General features: G+C 41.4%; 1 long non-coding RNA gene across 2 annotated transcripts; it reads left to right on the forward strand.

The window, feature by feature from the left end:
- Positions 1-1522: 1522 nt before the first annotated feature.
- Positions 1523-4921, forward strand: LOC149751666 (uncharacterized). Of its 2 annotated transcripts, XR_016397898.1 has the most exons (3): positions 1523-3028; positions 4428-4696; positions 4795-4921. It is a non-coding gene; the product is annotated as an uncharacterized LOC149751666 (long non-coding RNA). The 2 variants fall into 2 exon arrangements; XR_016397899.1 differs by lacking the exon at positions 4428-4696.
- The last annotated feature ends 15268 nt before the right edge of the window (positions 4922-20189 follow it).

The raw sequence follows: 20189 nt of genomic DNA on the forward strand, positions 1-20189 counted from the left end.
ATGTATGTATGTCTATGTATTTATGTATATGTGTGTATGTATGTATGTATGTGCGTATGTATGTGTATGTATGTATGTATGTGTATGTATGTGTGTGTGTGTATGTATGTGTATGTATGTATGTATGCATATGTATATGTATATGTATGAGAGAGAGAGGGAGAGCATTAATTGGAGGGGTTAAGAGGGTGAGTAAATGTGAGATTGTAAAAAGACATAAAGCACCCTTAAAAGTTACAAAAAATAAGGGTATTTTTTGTCCAATGAAAAATGGGTAGATTGATAACCAACCATAATAGAGAGTAGGTTATCAATCCCCATATATATATATATATACCTTTTCAAAATTAATATTTGTATGTATATCTTATAAAATACTTGTTTTTCATGTATGCCCTCCATATTCTTTTTTTCTTGCATGTATGCCCATCCCATTTAATGCTGCTAAGAAATTAGCGGTTTAAAATTAAAAATAACTGAAATACCCTTAACAGGTAGATGTGCAAAAAAATATTTGATAAGAGTATATATATAAATAATACTTTATGAGGGTATTTATGTAATTTCATATATTTATGAGAGTTTACATAAAAAAATCTAATTTTATTTTTTTTAATTTCAACCTATTTTAGTTGTCAGTAAGATCTGTTGACTTGTTACCCAATTTAGAAATAAAAAGATATTTTTATAATTTAGAAATAATTATATTTTTGGCTAATTATATTAACTGAATCGTTATGTCAAAAGTATTCATATAAAAATAGAGTTTTGTGAAGACATGCAAGTATAAATATTAATTTGGAGGGTATTCGTGCAAATTTTAATATTTAGAAAGATATTTATATAAAAATCTAAATTTTTTTTGCGTGTATACCCTCCTAAATATATGAAATTGCATGAATACCCTCCAAAATTGCTATTTCTTTTTATATGCTTATCCATTAATGGTATTTTCGTCATTTTAATTTTAAATTGCTAACTTCTTAACGGTATTAGATGATATGAGTATACATACAAAATAAGTATTTGATAAGGGTATACATGTAAATATCAATTTGGAAGGATATTTATGTAAATTCAAATATTTAGAAGGGTATGTACGGTTTTTTTTTTTTTTTTTTAAGTCTCAAATAAAGTCGGCAGTGTGAACAAGAGAAGATGTCAAGTAAAAATTATTCGGAAGTCCCTCTTTTAGTCACTAACCTTCCCAAACTCCTACTTACAATCATAAATTAACTGTAAGTCCACTACATGCATCATATAAAATATGCTGACGGGAAGCTAATCATGAGTCCCGATTTGAACCTTAAATTGTTTACAAGTTTCTAAGTTGAAGCTTCAAGTCTCGCAGGGAACACAAATACGAGAGAAAACCTAATTACAACTTATAAGATCCTGATTAACCTTAAATTACTTATAAGTCCCTAACTTATTAAGTTGGCAGTCTCGTACAAGTTACGCCGAATGCTAGAGGGCCCACCGCCAAACCGCCACTATAAATAGAGAAGCCCCTGAACCGAGAGGGCTCTGACGTAGAGAGCGATAGAGAGGGTAGAGGGAGGGGGCGAGAGAACAGAGAGAGAGAGGTTCTCCTCCTTGCTCGTTTTCCTCTTTATTTGTTGGTCCGTCTAGAATTTTTGATCGAATGCCGGAGAGGTTCTTGTTTTAGGGTTTATCTTTCTGATGTTTTGTTTTCGATGAATTCCCAGTTCTTGATTCTGAGTTCTTTTCTTTCTAGGGGTTTTGATTTTCAATGAACTTTTAATTCTTGTTTCTGAGTTCTTGATGAAAACTATAGTCTTTTTTGACGTTCCCATGATAGCACATGTTAATCCGTAATCAGACTTACCAGTACTGCCAATAAAATCATCATTCTTTGATTGTATTGGCAATAATACCTTGCTTTTTCAATGCTCTGACCTTTCAGTAATATCTTTGATCCTAGAGAAAGCAACAAACAATAACTGTCAGTGTCTATACTATCTACCTTTTTGAATGGGCAACTCAATTTTAGTATAACTTTTATTTTGGTTATAGAAAATTCTTTATTTTATTTGGTATAGATTTTATATCTAGATAGCTCTTGTTTAAATTTTCTGGAAATCTTGTTCTGTCCTGCTTAAAATCTGTATTTGATCATTTTCACTGAGGTTCTGTACATGTTGTGATACGAGTAAAGGTATTTCTTATATGCAAATCCATTTTAATCACTTCGTTAACTTTCTGCAGATGGTTGTAATTTGCTTAGCATAGTCATTGACTTAAAATGCCACCTTCATGGACTATGTACTTTCTGCATTCAAAATTTAATTGTGATATAAAATTACTTCTGTGTGTTTTGGTACATAGAAATTCAGTTGTTGATATCCGAAGCCAAATGATACGCCAGTTGATTATGAAGTAAGCCTTCCCTGCATGTCCATGGGACATGAGTTCTTGTGAAATTTGCAGCTGACACTTGGAAACTTGCAGAGTTTAAAATAGAAATAACTTCTATGTTCTTGATATCTTAAAGTTTTCATTTTTAAACTCAACATCCTCATTTTCTGTCAGCTCTTAAAGAACAGTCATGAAGATGAGTTATATGCCTAAATATGTGGATCTTGTTGACAATTATTAGTTTTATGACTCTTGCCAATAAAATGAAGCAGAGATTTGAAAATTCTTATGATTGTAACACTATATTGTTGGTTATATTTACCTATCTGTTGATCTTCAAGTTGCCCCAGTGTGGTGGGAGACACTTCTAGGTTTTCTTAGTCATTTGTGTTTGGCCATAATTATGTGGATTTGTTGAGTTGTACTCATGTCGGTTTAGTATGAGTTCTCTTATTGTAGCAGTAACTCATAATTGTTTTTCTGTATAGCATACTTCTGTCCTAATCCCAATTCTTGCAGTTTCCATCGTATCCATGCTTCTCAACTTCCACCCGTATTTCTTCATACCTCAGTTGATAGGCATCTGGTCATGGGAATTTATTCTAAGGGTGTTGACCTTTGTTGAAGTAGAACTCTTTGCATAATGCGGGTAAGTTACTTTTTTTTATCTTTTCTAGTTTTACTTTACCGCAAGGAATATTTTCCTTGTATGCTTGAGTAAACATTTCGAGTGTAATTGCATTTATCTTTGTATAGCATGTTAATTCGGCAAAGCAGCAACACTGACTAGTATAAACTTATCAATTTTGTTCAACTGCAAGATCAAGACATTACTTTGCAAAGTTTTTTGCATGGCATGGCATTTGCATGCCATAAAAACCTGGTCTAAAATCATGTTTTTGTTTTGAGTTACTAGATATTTTCTACTTTTTTTTCAGTAAGTGTATGAGGTTCTTTGTTTGGGGGGGGGGGAGTTCTGCTTTCCATATAAAGATACGGCAGATAGTTTTCTTAAACTGTGTAAGGCTGAAAAAATCCATGACATGTAAAGTGGTTACTTCATAATGATGTCTTGTTGCTTCATGGCTATAACTTTGGGGCCTGTTTGCTATCGTTGCTGTTTTTGTGTTCCCGAATTCTTTGCAAATTAATCTTGGAAAATGGAAAGTGATGTTGAAGATAGCATCAGCACAAAATTTCTGCTGTTCCAGGGTTTTATTCTCACTCTTCTTCAAAGCAAAGAATCATTGCTACCAAAAACTCCAGAGATTTTGCAAACCACTTTCTGTTAAGACAGAGATGGTTCCATCATACATATTGTTCAGTCTAGTTTATTTTTCTTCTTTGTCTTTGTAAACAAAAACAGAAAAGCAAAGCAATATCAAGAAGGCCCTTAGCTTATCTGTTTTTCCATATCAATTGAAGTCTTTGAGATGTCATCAGCCTGCACTGTCAATATCATTCAAGATGAATATTTTTAATGCCAGAAATGATTTGGTAAAACCATGGGTGTTTTGATAGTGCCACGTAGACACTCATCTTTTGTGTTTCTATGAGCTTTGACAGCTTTTAACACATTACAACTGTCTTCTATGTCATTTGGACTTTGTATAATGTTCACTTTAAAAAGATCACACACACGTGCGTACCTGGTGCACACATGGACATACACATCCATGCACTCACACAAAGAGAGAGAGAGAGAGAGAGAGAGAGAGAGAGAGAGAGAGAGAGAGAGAGAGAAAACTTTCTTGATCCTTCCCCTTTCTCATGCTTTCGAGGAACCATGGTTGGTTTGTGGAACAGTGTCTTTTTTAATGTTCTTAACTGCTGATTTATTATCTGCTTTTCTACCTCTCTCTGTGATCAGTGATTGTCTGCTGTGGTTGGGTTTTCTTGAGGATTTATCACACTAACATCCTGCAGTTGAAGTTATATTAGATTAGTAGTAGATGTATAAGTTTGAAAATAAGATTAGGATTGAAAAAAATCTGGTAGATTGTTTTGCTACATGATTCTGAGGCTTTCTTCCTGTATTTAATGCGAAGTCTCCGACCGCCTAAAACACCCACTTGGAGTGCGAAACAGTGATTGTCCAGCGTATGCTCATTTTGGTGAGTCTGTGACTCCTAGCTCCTGCAGTACCAAGAAGGGACAAATCAGGTTTCTCTGAATGCAGAATTAAGCCAAACAAGATTCTGTCAACTTGGTTGTGAAAAAATCATTTTGCTGCAAGTCTGTCATTTTGGCTTGTGATTCCAGTTGCTATATACTTGGTTGATGCTATTTAAGATGATTGCAAACACAGGATAATGAGGTCTCTTCGGAATCCAATTGTTCTTGCTGTTATGGTTGTTGTTGAAAAATATTCACCATGTTCATTAGCTTGCTCAAACTTTTGTTTATTCGTTGCAGGTTTTGTATTTTCGTGCGGTACTTGTCCTCGATATTATATTACCATATTGTGTGTTCTCAATATCATTGAGCGGCAGTAGTCCTCGATACATAGAAACAGTTGATCTTCCATGATGTTTCTTTTTTACTTGTAGCTAGATTTCCAATTGCATCACAAGAAATGGGTTAATATGTTTTACTAAATTTTGTTGAAGCACCATTGCAAATAAATCCCTTCCAAAAGATGGAAAACTTTGCCACTTGATTCAGCAGCTGTGTTTTGGGTTCATCTGAGGAGGGAACATGATTGTTGGAATGGAAAGCACTTGTAGAGATTTAGCAAAACTGAGAATAATGCAAAACCTATAATCCGAGGCCATTATCACAACTGGATAGTCGTATTGTAAAGCCCCATATCTTTGTATATGCATGTTTCTGTTAAGTTATTAATTAACACGTTGAAAGATTTGAGATATATTTTATTCCATTCTAGACAATTAGGATTTAAGAAAATTATCTCTTCGAATTTCATGATTTCATATGAGGATGAAATAAATAAATAAAGAAAAGAGACAAAAATCAAAAGCCAAAAGGCTGATATGGAGGCCAGCTGGCAAGAACTGATACGAGCGACTTGTGAGTCAAGGTGGGGGCATGGGTGGAGTGGGAGAACCCCACCTCACGCAAAAAGACTGGAAGACGAAAGAACCATCTTGCTCGCCAAAAAAAAAGATGATGCTACAGAGGAAGGTTCGTGAGATTTCTCTTGTTCTGCTCCAATCCATGCTTTCTTCGTCTTGGACATGCATTGGAATCAGTCTGTCCTCTGCATCAAGAGTGAAGAAGGGCATATATAGCAGTCTGTTTAGTCCCAGTTCATGGATCATGAAACCACCGTAGCATGCAACCCCTCCCAAAGATCTTATTTCACCATAGAAAAGCCTGTTTTTTGCTCCCTCTATTGATAGATCAGGGGCCCTCCTGCCGGCAGGACTAGCTTATTGGTCCACTGGTTGTAGCAACAGGAGCTGGAGCAGGTCTTGAAGAGCCTACTACTCGCGCTTTAATTATACGGTTAGGCGGGAGAGCGGACTAGTACTTAATCGGGCGGGGGGCGGTTTGCTTTCGTGCAACGCGCCGACCACCAGGCCGTGAGGCTTTCCGAGGGGATGTTTTCTATTTACAGCTCAGCTGGAAGAAAAGGGTCGCCAAATTACTGAGCTCACCGTTTAGGTTGAAAGAATTCTGCTGCGCCTAGTGACGCCTGGTGGCGAAAGGTGGCACCAAGTGTCCAGTAGTCTTTTTTCTTAGAGGCTTTTTCTTTTTGGCAGTGTCATTACAGCGCGCATGTGTGCACGAATAAGTAAATCCCTCCGAGGGGGACGAGGCCACAGGATCAAGGGAATCAGAAATCGAAAAAAAAAGACTCACTTTCCCTAGGTATTCAATTCAATCCTTTGCCCCCACGCCAGCTTGCTCTCTCATCCCTCCCACCTTTGCCGCCCTCTCTTCGGGGACCTCGCCCACCGTGTAGAATATGTACATGCATGATTACGTTGGTGATCGCTATCCAACAGCTCCATATTTGGGCACACTTTTGCTATTGCTGACTTGGGGAACCCCCGGCATGTAAAGCAAGGGGCAAAGCTTCTACGACAGCTTCCCCCTCATTTCCATCATTTTAAGGTATCACTTTCTAGATGAAATCGCGCTATAACGCGATTTCTTAACTCCAACGATAAATCATCCACTAACGAGCTTTAACACCCCCCCCCCCCCCCCCCCCCCCCCCCCCCGCGACTAATTAAACTCATTTTCTATAATCGATTCGATCCACCGATCCAATTGGGGACAAACGCCCGATAAGGTATTGAGAAGGAATTGCCTTCTCTTACTAAACCACGGAATAGTGCGGGAAATATAGAACCAGAACCTGGCCTGTTGGGCATTTAAAGAGCGACCTTTCATTCCCTTGTTTCGTCGTGGCACACCCTCTCCACAAAGAGGAGCGGCAGGTGGCTGGCAGCAGGAGAAGCGCTTAACTGCATTACCTTGCTTCTATAAAAGTCAACAAGCTAAGCCTGCTGAATTTACTATATCTCTGTCTGCTCTGTCATTTTTGATTGCACAACTTTTTGAAAACAACCGTTCGGGATAGACCCGGCGGAGGAGATTGTACCAAAGGAGACCCGTTTTACCGATCGTTTGGTTGGGTGTGTCCTTGCCTACGACCCTGGGCTGCCATCCAGCTGCATACCTCTTAATAAGGCTGGTTGGGGCTCTACTCGTAGCAGGGATGCGCAGTTGCAGGTCCCACGTGTCACTAACAGGTTGAGTGCTGTTAAAAGTGAGTGCATTAATAATAATAATGTTTTTTCCATTCATTACCTTTGAGGATCAGTCGTGGTCTTATAGACTGTCGGCGGGATCCGCCAGTGGCCCCGTGTGTAAGGCCCGTCGGTTTGATAAATTCTTCATGGCCATGGTGAATGAAGCTGGATTCGCCACTTTCACCTGTAGTTGCAGCAGCCATTTTGCTTTATTTTATGGAAGAAGGAGCGCCCGGTAACAAACATGCATGAACCATTTCTTGTTCATTCTAGTTCTTTTGCAACTGATTATGGAACTCATTTCGCAGTATAGGGAGGTGGGTTTAAAGGCGGAAAGGAAGAAAAAAGCCCCAGTATGTAAAGATTCCCGATTTCCTCTATGGCAAGATCGAATTGGTACAGAAGTTGTAACATGGGAAAACCACGGAAAACACGACTTGTGGTCCAGGTCCAGTATTTGCTTGATTGTCCGGCAAGACTTCTGGTGTTCGTTTTGGCTTCCGAGCGAGAACGAGCCACCGACCTACAGTTATCCTTAAACTTCCGTGCGGGGTGCGCCTGCTCTCTTTTTTCCCCGCAGGATCAAATGGAGAGAAAAGTCGAGGAACATGTGGAGTAGGAATGCAAGTCGAGTCATCAAGTCAATTACACTCACTCCCAGAGTTGAAGAGAAGTATCCAAATAACATGTCTGATTTTTTCAATAATCCATATTTGTAGCAATGAATCCATATTTGTAGCAATGAAATAGTATTGTTCCTTCCCGATATGATATATGATCAATTACAAATTTCCTTTCCTTTTTCAGTCAGAGCAGAGTTTCTTTTCATTCGCAAAAAATTAGCACGTCCTCAAGGAGAAATACGAACATGGCCGAATCATGATCACTTATTTTTAGCATCGAATTATTCATTTGTGATAAATACTACTCTTGTTTTTGAACTTAACTTAAGGCAAAACAATGCATCCATAAGAACAAAACAAGGAAAAGTTTTAATTAAGATGAAAATTAATATTTTATTCAAATGAAATGACATTAGATATAAAGGATTGAAAAAAATTCATGAAAGAACATATTAAATTCAGCAATAATACCTCCAACAAGTAGCTGAATACTTCCGTCAGTTTTGAGGAAACAGGTTGAGAGAGGCTGAACTGGCAGCACTGCTTTGCGTTGCCAGCTTTGCTTTGTCCAACCCCTTACACCGGTTCGTTGCTGATTTCAAAGAAAAGGAAAAGAAAACGGCGAAGCACGTCATTGTCTCATTCACGAAAGAAGGAGGTAGCCCGAAGAGTCATTTCTTCTTTTTTTGGTCATGCTATCTCCTGCTTCACTTAATGTCCACACTAATCCCTTACTTCCACCTAACAGTGGTGCGAAGCGGCTTTGCCCCGGGGAGCGAAAGAAGCACACCTCTGTATCGACTGAATCACTCGATCTAAGGGTGACGTCGGTGGAACCGGTGAAACTGGGTTAGCCCTGGCTAAAGCTTAGCGGAATTGACTTCTCAAACCAATCCCTTTCTTTAAATACTCCTTCTCCCAGTGTTGCCGAAGATGGTTTACCTCTTGGTGTTGGAGGTCAAGTAACCAGTAATCTCCTACAATTCACTTCTTTGGTTGAGGACGAAAATCTTTGGTCGGACATACCCTGAAACTTTAGGAAGTGAAGAAAGTGAGATCAAGACTGATCGGGCCCTCTTTTTGGAGGATCGTTTGTTCTTCACTCTCTTGCTATTACCTACCGATCTCTGGTGGACACAATGACAGAATGCTGCAAATTTGAAGGGAGAGAAGTAGGTGCGATGATTGTTGGTGGAGGGCCATAAAGGGAAGGGGAGCCCAGAATTGAAATGGAAAATTGGTTGAAGGAACAAGGGGAGTAGCTAGCCAAGTTACAGGGTAAGGCTGAATCAAAAGGGTAACCTCTTCGCGCAAGGGTTGGGATAAAGGCTGGTGAATGTGCTTCTTTCATCGAATTATTCAACCAACTAAATGCATTTCAGCCAAAGTGCCCAAAACAATTAGGCCAAAGTGCGTCAGGTTCATTTCGGTGGGCCCGACAGGGGAAACGCATCCCTTTCTTAACTCGGCTCGACATTTTTGCAAACATCGATCCTTACTCAATAGGGCAATGAAAAGGCAAAGGATTAGAGGACAACTGAAAAGGCGCCGATGTGAATTTATCCTTCAGGGCGCCGCGAAGAACAAACTGACCACCTTTCTTAAATAGAAATGGGCATCTTCTTATTCTTCAGCCTTAAGCGGTATCACTACCTGACCGGCGGGCCAACCGCTCGTCCAGCCGTGTTAAAGCTTCCATAAAAAAAGCCAGTTCAAGGGATTAGCTCCCCTCTTCTTGTCCAGTCACCATTCAGAGTGGGGGACTGCGAGTGCTTCCCACGCACCCGCCCAGAAAGCACTTCCCCCCTTTCTAGGTAGACTTATTCACCATATATCCCCCTAAGGGGGACGAGGCCATCTCGATTTGAAGCTCGATGAGGACACCGGCTTGCTGACAGAAAAGCTTTTTCTCGGGTTAAAGCCAATATTGAAGCGTTCATTGTTGGGCCCTATTCGTTCGATCAGGCCGTCCCTCCTGTACTCAGTACATATGGCTTGCTGCTTCTAGTCATGAAACGATCGTCGTCCTCCGCAAACCGATGATCGTCGAAGGCATAACCGACGATGCTCGAGTTACGGCCTGCTCCATATCTTATCTTGCTGCCTTTGCTTTCTGGCGGAAGGCGTTTCTCTGGGAAGATATCAGCAAGAACCTGACCTGAAAAGATAAGGGCTGCACTTCACGTTGATGTCAGCTATGCGCCTTTTGCATCCGATGACTCAGTTCACAGACCTTTTGGAGGATGGAGGGGCACAATCAGTAGTCAAAGGCAATCAATCAGAATCAAGGAAAAAATAACCAGGCTTATCCAGAATCGACCAAGCTAAGCAAAGAGGAACCACCATGATGTCAAAATGATGGACTCACCTGAACCAAGCCCTCTCGAATTAGTTCTACGATAGAAGCTTTCAACGTACACCCGGGGACAAATCTTTCACCCTCTCAGAGCATGTCTCAGGAACAATTCTAGAAAGTGATCAAAGAGCGAGGAAAGGTGCATTTTGGGCTGTTTTCGCCCTGCCTCGATGATGCGCTCCTAGCTCGCGGAACTACACTACATACCGGAAAAAACTTCGACTCGATGGTCCGGCGCTAATAGAAGTCGCTTACTGACTCTAATTGCTCTTCCCGCCCTTCCCCCAAAATGCTGAGATTTCTCCCCAAGTTATAGGATTTTCGTCTTCCTTAAGCACATACTCACAAATCGTCCCCCATGACTTATGGAACAAAACGTAAATTTGAGCACCCCCGAATTCAGGGAAAGCTTCCCTTAATTTAGACGTTGCGGTATACCTACTAGAAAAAAAGTCTTATTTCCTTTATCGTGCAATTAGAGGTGTTCTCATAAAAAAGGCTCATCAAAGGGGCAAGACGACTGAGTCGAGCCCCCCTAATCGTCAGTCGGCGGAGGAAGAATTGGACGGTCGAAAGCGGGTGTGAAAGAAAGACATTGAAGAGGCATGGATGAAATCCCCATTAGTCTTGTTCTGCCCTTCGGCTCGGCAATATGGAACCTCTCAACTGCGTTTTTCAAAGCATTACTCTTCCTGAGTGCAGGTTAGCATGATTGACGTGACGGCATTTGACAGAGCAGCACTTGACATCCCAAAAGCTCTTGTAACTTGGGGAAGAGGACCTCCTCCAGTAAGGAGAACTTTTCCCAGCTTTCCCAAGTATCTTATCTTGTCTTTCACAAGATAAGCACGTCGCCCGCCTGCTGGCTGGGCGAATCGAAGTTATCTTCCGGTCAACTGTCCACCCAGTCCAGCTAGGCCGAGAACGAAGCAGTTCAGAAAAGATCTTCTCAATCACCTGCCTCTTCGACGAGAAGCGGTCAAGAGGTCCGACAAAAGAGGAAGTTTTTCTTAAAGTAGGAGGACACAACCAACAGACGAATCCGTGCAGCCCTACCAACAGAAGCTGCTGCTCCGCTGAGGCGTTGTGCCTCTCCAGAGCGAAGTCTCTTAACCGCTCCGTGGGTCCCTCTCCTCCCCCGGGCAAGCCAGAAATCAAAAAAGAAAGTTTCTGAAGGAATACTAGCAAGCAGAAAGCCTCCTCTTCGTCCGGATATTAATAGAATTCATTTCATTCTGCTTTGCAATACTTTAGTAAATTTTGCTTTGCTTTGTTTATCCTTTAGTTCAGTCTTAATTTCAGATTTATTCTGTAAAATGAAATTTCAATAAAATCAAAAAAAAGGAGCAAAGCAAGAAGCAATGCTTATCATACGTCATTCTTAAGATAAGGAAGGGAGGTCGGATACTTGGGGGGAGTAGGGTAGCTCCTGTTCCAATGGAGGGACGTGTCTGGTTAACCGTTCGTTGAAATGCTCTGCACCGCGGCGAGCCGGTGCGGGCTTACACCAATCTCTTTCTTCTGAGAAAAAAGATAGCGGACAGAGACAAACTGAAAGGGAGTGAAAGTCCTCATCGATTCTCGTTTGAGAGGCCGGGCGCGGTGTAGCTTGGGGCGCTTCTGCAATAAATAAATAGCCGGTCACAGGCGTAGAGACCTCGTTCCATCAGTTTATCCGGAAAAGCCCTCATCTGGTGATCATTCCTGCCCAGAAGAAGATCCCTCTCATATATCTAAGTCAGCGCACGCGAACAGAAGCCTTCTCTTTGCTCTCAGTGCAAGGTTTTTGGGCATTCCACCACCTCGGTTGTTCGCCGATGAAAGTGGTACGTGAGTTGGGTTTAGAACGTCATGAGACAGTTCGGTTCCTATCTACCATTGGTGTTAAAGGGAGAACTGCAGAATGAGCTTTCGTGCTTTCTTGAATCGGCGTCCCCCAGGCCAGAACGGCACTGAAAACTGTCTTTACATTGGATGGTTCGGTGTTTTGATGATCCCTACCTTATTGACCGCCCCGGTTCGGGTACCGTTATCTAAGATTATAGAGTTAGGAAGACCGATTCAATAAAGATGATGAGTGTAGATGAAGCATGCCAGGCCTTTCCAATTGGTTAAGGCCATTGGTATTGCTTCAACCCACTTGGTGAACTCTTTTGCATTTCTGCTGCCTGCGTTCTTCTTCGTGTCTGTCCGTATCGCTAAGCTGGTCAACACCAGCTGTAATGGTTGAAAATAGGGGGCTAACCGACGACCCCCTAATCAACGTGAACCTTGACTTTGCCTTTGGGATGAGTCCTAGCTTTGAACTGAGAAGCAGCAATGAAGGCGATAATGAATACAGAAGTTGCGGTCAATAAAGTAGGGATCATCAAAACACCGAACCATCCAATGTAAAGACGGTTTTCAGTACTAGTTAACTACGACACCTGCAGAAAGGAGGCTTTCTCTAAGACTTCCAAAGCCCAGAACATGAAACCCAACACACTGATGTTCGATTAGATCCCATAGAGTCCCATCCCATTGGACTTTTTGTTAAGGGTAGGATCTGAGGAACCCTCTCAGTCTGTTTATACTTAACTTGGGCTGGGGACAGGCTAATCATTGACGAACCGGCCCTATCTTGTAAAGAATGGTTTTTCGTGCTTATACACCATGTTGAGAAAGACCAACCAACAACACAAATAAAGAAGAGTTCAGCTTATCATCCCTTTCTTAACCCTCTATTGAGCCAGGGTGTCATCATTCTTTGAAAGAGTAATCTCCTTCCTTTCCTTTGCCTGCCGAAGAAAGAGAAGAAGCTAGGGCTGATCCTCTTTCTAAAGCGGGCAGCGGGCGAGTCAAGGGATAGAAGCAGGCATCGTATGAAAGGAAAGTCTCTCATGTAGCTTTCACGAATTGCCGACCTGCCTTTGATGTGCAGATTTGTTCAAGAGGTAGCCCCATCAATCCTTTGTTGATCAAGAGAAATCAAAAGTGGAATCCAAGCGCTTAACTACTTTTCATGATGGATGTGCTTGACCGGAAGGGTCCTCCACGAGGTCAGTAGCTAGAAAGCTCCTTTGGGAGAGCAAGCTTCGAAATTCACCTTGTAGTCATTATCCCGCCGTATGAATTTGTTTGTAAATGCGGCGTCAACCTTTCCCAATTTTTGAACATGAGCGAAAAAGGTGATGACTCCTCACGTTCTGCTCCTATCATCGAGCATATGGCCCTTCTATCCTATGTCTTATCACTCGGAATCGCATTCTATCACACTACTTTCTCACGTAAAAGCGATCATCAGCAAGCACCAGTACTGTTGATTCAAGATCTAGGTGATTAACCCCATTTAACTAATGCCGAAATCGGTCGGGAATCCGAAATGGTAGGTCGCTAAGAAGCTATCTGGACACCTAAATCTGTCAACCAAAAACGAACATAAGAATTTCTGGTTTACCATGTTTTGGCCCGACTGCGTCCACCCTTCACTTCAAACTGGCCCGATGCAAAAAAAAAATATTTTCTTCGCCGAGAAGTGAGGCTCAAAATCATCCCCGATTAACTCGATCAACAAGCAGTTATCGGATTTCGGAGTGGTGGAAGAAGTCGAAAAAACAGAGTTTATGAACACATACTCCTCGAGAGCATTGAGGTATTCTTCCATTGCCGTCTTTCAATGACCTTTTCCGGGGTCCGGCAATACCACCGTCGGCTTCCTTCTGATGATTCGTGAAAGCTAGGTCTGGGATCGATCCCATCTAGCAAAGAAAGCAGTCATGCCAGAATGCTGACAACAACTGCAGTAGTCACAAGTCTGGTCCCCTACCTCACAAAGTCACTTGATGGCTGAAGCACTCCCAAGGCGAGGATTCTATGCTCGCTTTTGATAAGAAGATGACTCCTGGTTGCTGACCAGTACCAAAAGCGAGCATGACGTCGGTTCTTTCAAACTAGCTATTTGTAGCCGCCCGCTATTTTGCCGCAATAGCTAGTCCTCCTTGTGTTAGTTTCATGCATGGCGGATTAAAAATAGATCACTGGACCTTCGTTTGTAGAAAGCTTCGAACCAAATCTAAGGAATTCCTGAAGAAAGATCGAGATCGAGTAAAATCCTGAAGAAATAACTCTGCTCGATTGACGTCCTTATCTCGAGCTTTTTTCCAAGTTGGTCCGGCAACAAGAGCATAGAATCCTTCGGTGGGTTGCTTGCACACGGCTTTCCACGGAGTTGTATCCCAAATAATCAGAAGGGCTGCTTTCACTTCCTAAGTGCTGCTGGTTTGCTGGGTATATCTATATATAATGGTGCACCCTTAATTAGAAGGAGATTAAGATGGGCTCTCGATTATACGGTCATGGGATTGAGATGGATTCTTCTGGATGATCTAAGTTGATATATCCATGGGATTTTGAAGTTCAATTCTACATAGAAAGAAAAGAAAATGAAAAAAAAATGGTACTGGTTGATGTTTGCACAGAATCTAACATAAGCGGTGTGATTTTAAGATATTCCAAGCCAAACTGGCCGTATTAGAAGTATAAGCTTCATGTTCATTATTTATGCAACAACCATGCATGATTTTTTTTTTTTTTCTTTCCTGATGGAAACAATTATGCATGATGGCTGAGTTGATTTGGCTTTTCTTCCTTCGCCGAATCGTTCGAACTCAACTCCGAGAAAACTATACCTTTTTTTTTTTTTTTTTACCGGCAATGCAAGGAAAAACTATATCAAGCTATCGACAAGAGAATTCCAACAGGCGATCACCATCTGGATGCTACTCAACAAAGAAAATACTAAGAAAGAGGCATTGCTCTGCCAAACTGCGACCATGGCACTTTACACCATACGACAATCCCTACCAATTCACAACATGTGATGTGGAACGAATTACCAAGAGTCTTGAGCATAGAGCTAATTTAATTTATTCTCATAGTTTCCTTCTTACAGGGTGCAGAAGCTGCAGAAGTAGAATAAGGCAAGACGACAATGCCTCACAAGTATATGGCATCATGTGCCTAATTCTTGCCCTAGCTGCTGACAAGAAACTGCAAGGAGCGCATCAACCTTGCTGCAAATCAGAGGAAGGAACATATAATTATAAATGGTAATAAGCAGAGGCAAGGATAAGGATCGAGGGATGTGAGGCCAGAAGAAGCTAAACCTTACTCTTTCCTCTCGGCTTCACGAAGCTGCCTCTCATGGAATTTATCTATGTAGGCAGCGGCTTTCTCGTTGATTTCTGGGTCTGCGGCATCGTCAGCACTCTCCCTCACCTTACCTGAGGGGTACCTCGATACCCCCTCAGCTTCTTCATTCTGAGATGAAAAGCAGCAGCCCATTGCTGTCTCTCTCTCTGTGTGTCTCTCTTTTATTGAGCTGAGCCAGGGGAGCTTCTCACCTCCCAAGGCAATTGAATTGTCCCTGTATTTATAGGCTTCATGACCGGGTCCATCACCTACTTATTTCACTAGCGAACCGTTCACCTTCAGAATGCTGAAATATTGAAGGGGTCGACATGCACTGAGAGACAGGAGAATATTTGTGTTCAGTTTGAGAGTTGGTCAGGAAGAATGATGACTCAAAATAGAGAATCTGGAGAAGCTGGACATACGAATCCTGGAAGCATTCTTCTGAATTTCTCGGGTAAAACGTGGCGGTCGCATATAAATGAGAACGAGCTCAGATGTTCGTGGTATGGATGAGAAACTATTTTAGTCCCTTGTCTAACATATTTATAGTCTAATTCGCTGTCGTGTTCATGGTATCACCGTCCATTAAGACATGGCATCTCTCCATCCGTAATGCAACATGATTCATATCATTCATAATTGGATTCTACTTCGACTTTTAGGTGATTCTTCTTCTTCTCCTCCACGAGAATAACTCAAACACAGGTTTATACCCCACCTTGAATGGCCTGCTAAACGTTTCGAGCTTTTCTGGCGTCTCTCGTTTGTCCTTTAATATGATCTTACTTTTGACGGATAATATTGGCGACCGTTTCACACGAGGAGGTGTTTGGATGGCCAAGAAAAATCATGGACCGGTGTATGAAATAATTAATTCATCTCCTCCACTGACGTTAGAATATTATGTTACTTTGGTTAAGCGAGGCACTACAGGAAAAAGAGATTTTAACGACGCTTTTTTGCCGACGCTTGTCGTAAGTGTCAGCAATTTCCCGCAGAGCGCCAAAAATAGCCGACGCTTTTTAAAAGCGTTGGCAATATACGACGCTGCTTAGCGTCGTCGTAAAGTTGGCCTAAGACGACGCTTATTCGCGTCGTTGAAAACCAAATACCCCTCAAAACCCGCGTCCGCCCCCCTCCTCCATCCTCGATCGACATATCAAGCCCTAATAGCCGCGCGACCCTCCTCTGCCTCCTCCTCCCTCCTCTCCGGCGCCGATCGTTGTCCCGTCCTTCTCCCTCCTCTTCGTCGCCAAGCGATGTCCTCTCCTCCTCCCTCCTCTGCGGCACAACCTCCTCTCTTACTCTCTCCTCTGCAGCGCCGACCGGGAGAGCCTTGAAGATATGATTGTTCTTCCCCTTTTTCGAATCCATTGTTTTCTTTCGGTTTGATCAGATTGTTGATTGAATCCCTCTATTTGGGAAGAAACTTTTTGTTGGATTTTTGTTTTTGTGGATCCGTAGAAGGTATTGGACTAGGGTTCTCTCCGGCGAATTGGACCACGCTATCTAAGAGAAGAGAAAAGAGAAAGGCCCTAGGTCACAGACTCAGTATTTTCTTTGCCGTTTCCATAGACTTTTTTTTTTCACCTTTTTCTTTTTCTGATTCACGGTTTTTGCTTTCTGACTTTCGAATGCTTTTCCTCCGCCTCCACGCTCTCCAAAACTTAGGGTTTCTAGGGTTTCCTGAGCGCCGACCCTTGTCCCCTCCTCCTCCCTCCTCTCCGGTGGCGGCGGTCCAGCATTCGGCGTCCTCCGCACCCTCTCCTCCAACCGCTTCTCCCGACGAATCTCCGGCCGAAGGTATGGAAGATATTTTTCTTGTTCCATTCTAATTTCGCAGTTTTGATCTCGTGATAGCGTTATAATCTCTAAATGTTTTGATTAACTTGGTGAAATATAGTGTTGGTAAAATGAAGAATAAAGAAAATGAGCAATAATCAGCATTTTATGACTTTTGTATTTCAAATTAGTATCGCTGAGTCTCTAACTGGGGCAGGAAAGCTGCTAACTTCATGAAAGAATCTTATATGTGAAAAAGCATGTCCAGATAAGCCATGGAAATAACCAGAGCACTTGGCTTTAGGCATGTTGAAACTTTCAGGGTGACATACAAACACCTGTGGCAATCAGGATTATTCTCATCCAACTTAAGCAGCAGCTTGACAGCCTGAAAAATATAAAAGCATTAAGATAAAAGAGATAAAAGATAAGTATTTATACAATCACATAAAGTAAGGCCTCAATTAATGTAATTGAAGATATGAAAAGTGCACCAATGACTTTGCATGTTTGATACAAGCCTCATGGAACTCAAGCACATTAAGCAAATGAACCTAATTTAGGGCTTCTGTTTTAGAATACAGCTGAGCCTAGCTATTTCAGCTGTTTTGACACCTGAATTTTGCTTTTTTCGATCACATTGACTGAGTCATGTATATAGATGACTCAGGTTATATTAATCAATTGTACAATAACAGACATGAAATACTTCTTTTCTTAGTTCATTTCAACACGTAACTAGGAAAATACCTGAAACTATCTAAATAAAACTAACCATATTTCCAAGCATTTGGAAGATGCATAAATATCAAGGCCTAAGGAGAATTAGATGATTAACTAATTGACTGCATGCACACACATCACATATATCTTGAACAGGTGTCAAGTATCAAGGAATGTAAAACCCAAGAAAAACATTCTAGCTAAACTGGGTGGCGTAAATGAGAATACAGCATTTGCTGTTGAATATGAACACACTTATTCAGATGATAACTTTGTGGTGCCAACCACTTGAAATTTGCTTAACATGATAATTTAAGTAACAACTGCCTCAACAACTGTATGTATGTTCAGAAAAATTGGCTACTGGTCCAGAGATATGAGACATTTCATACCACAGAGAGAGTTTATATATTCGAGTGCCCACAAAAGAAGGGGTTGGAGGGGTTTTTCAGCAAGAGTGATAAAACACAGGACTCGAGAAAGTTTACTGGCATTTACTTGAGAAAGTTCAGTGAGAGGGGAAGCTAATAAAAGTTTTCGAAACTAATAAGGCAACAGAAAAGAAATGCCTGAAGTGGATTTACATCATAATTAGAAGCAAGAAAAGAGCATTGACTTGGTTCAACTATTCATAAATGTTTGAAATGAATCTTGTGGTCTTACAATGTTTAAAACACAAGAAACAACCTGGTGAAACAGACATATTCTATTGCAATTCATTTAGATTTTATTTATTATTTAACTAATATTACTTCTTTTTGTGCATACTAGGTAATAACATGCCGCGAGGAAAACGATTCAGAGATGTTGAGTTTCAGCACATATCCGTGAGATCTTCTTCCGATCGGTCCCAACAGCCCGACGAGCCCCAGCAGCACGAGTCTCAGTCTGCACACATGCCACCTGTTGATTGTCTAGACATGGATGACGTGTACATCCAGGATAATTTGATTTACATTTTTTATATTAATTTTTCTTACAATCCATAGATATTTTATTTTATTTTTATAGATGGACTGGGGAGAGTGAGGAGGACACGAGGACCCACTCGAGCACAGGATGTGTGGAGCCTACGTGAGGATGAGAAAATCGTCGTCCAATGCAATGAACTGGGGCAGCCTATCAAGAGGGCTGCAAGCATTTTATCGACTTTTCTAGGATCGGTTGCGCGGAAGGGTCAGTTGTGTCCGCTCAACTATACGAAATGGAATGAAATGCTTCCTTCGTATAAGGTTGAGCTTCTTAAAGTTATTGAGATAAAGAATTGAATTCGCTTTAGTGCGTCGGCAAAAGCTCATACGCTGACGCTTCAATAAGCGTCGGTAAAGCATAGGTTTTGCCGACGCTTTCCTTAAGCGTCGGTAAAAACTTTTTCCACTCATGTATAGCCGACGCTTTTGCGACGCTTTCCTTTGCGTCGGCTGGGTTTTTATTAGCCGACGCTTTTGCGACGCTTTCCTTTGCGTCGGCTGGGTTTTTACCGATGCTAAATAGCATCGGTAGAGGCTATAAAAAACGCCGGAAAAAACTATTTTTCTTGTAGTGAGGGAAGGGGAAAAAAAGGTCATGCCCCATCGATTAATGTCGCACGATTGGAAGTTTCCTGGAGGTGGTTTTAGACCTTCAGTCCTTTCGGTGGTCTTTTTCCTGCAATTTCTTATTTAGTTTCTAACCTCCTAGCATATTACTCGAAGTTTCATAGTCATATTCAAGATATTCTTGCAAGCTGCTGTCTTTGTTTGAGTATTTACTCGATCGGCACTGTTGGATTTCTTTGTTTTTTATTTTTATTTTTTTCCTGCTAGTTTTCAGTGGGTTACGATGATCCTGCCATTGTCACAGATATTGGAGGTACAGATGGCAAGAGCTATATATTTATCAGCCATATCAAACTATGATTTATTGGCATAGATTTGTGATTAACCTGCATTATAAACCAACCTTCACAGTGTACTCATATGGTGTATGCTTATTTTGTGGTGCCCCTGGTCCTCATCACTTCGCCTCACCTTCCTTGATCTCGAAGACTGACTCCCTCCCATTCCTCTCTCTCTCTCTCTCTCTCTTATTGAGCTAAGCTCCCCGGAGTGGAAGGGTTCAACATCAACTTCGCTATCTCTTTGTTTGGCCGACCATTCGTGAAGTCAATCTTGGCGGGCTGTGAGACAGTGGTGTAGTTTCGGTGCGTAAATGGGAACAACAGTTGATGCTCAATTTTTGTAGGGAATCTTTGTAGTTATCTTCAAACATCAGCCATTCAATATATTGCCGCTCAATTTTATTCTTAGAAAAGGAGAAAAAAGTTTTACAAAAGATGACTTAAACGTATATATGCCATTCTATATGTTGTTTCTGCGATTCCTTAACAATGTTGTTTCTGCTAGTCCTTATCAGAAGATGACTAACTTCTAACCTCCTATCATATAAGTC

The sequence above is a fragment of the Phoenix dactylifera genome, chromosome 11 (genome assembly GCF_051530095.1).
Source record: "Phoenix dactylifera cultivar Ajwa chromosome 11, Ajwa_hap1_PhDact_Kaust_v1.1, whole genome shotgun sequence".
NCBI lineage: Eukaryota > Viridiplantae > Streptophyta > Magnoliopsida > Arecales > Arecaceae > Phoenix > Phoenix dactylifera.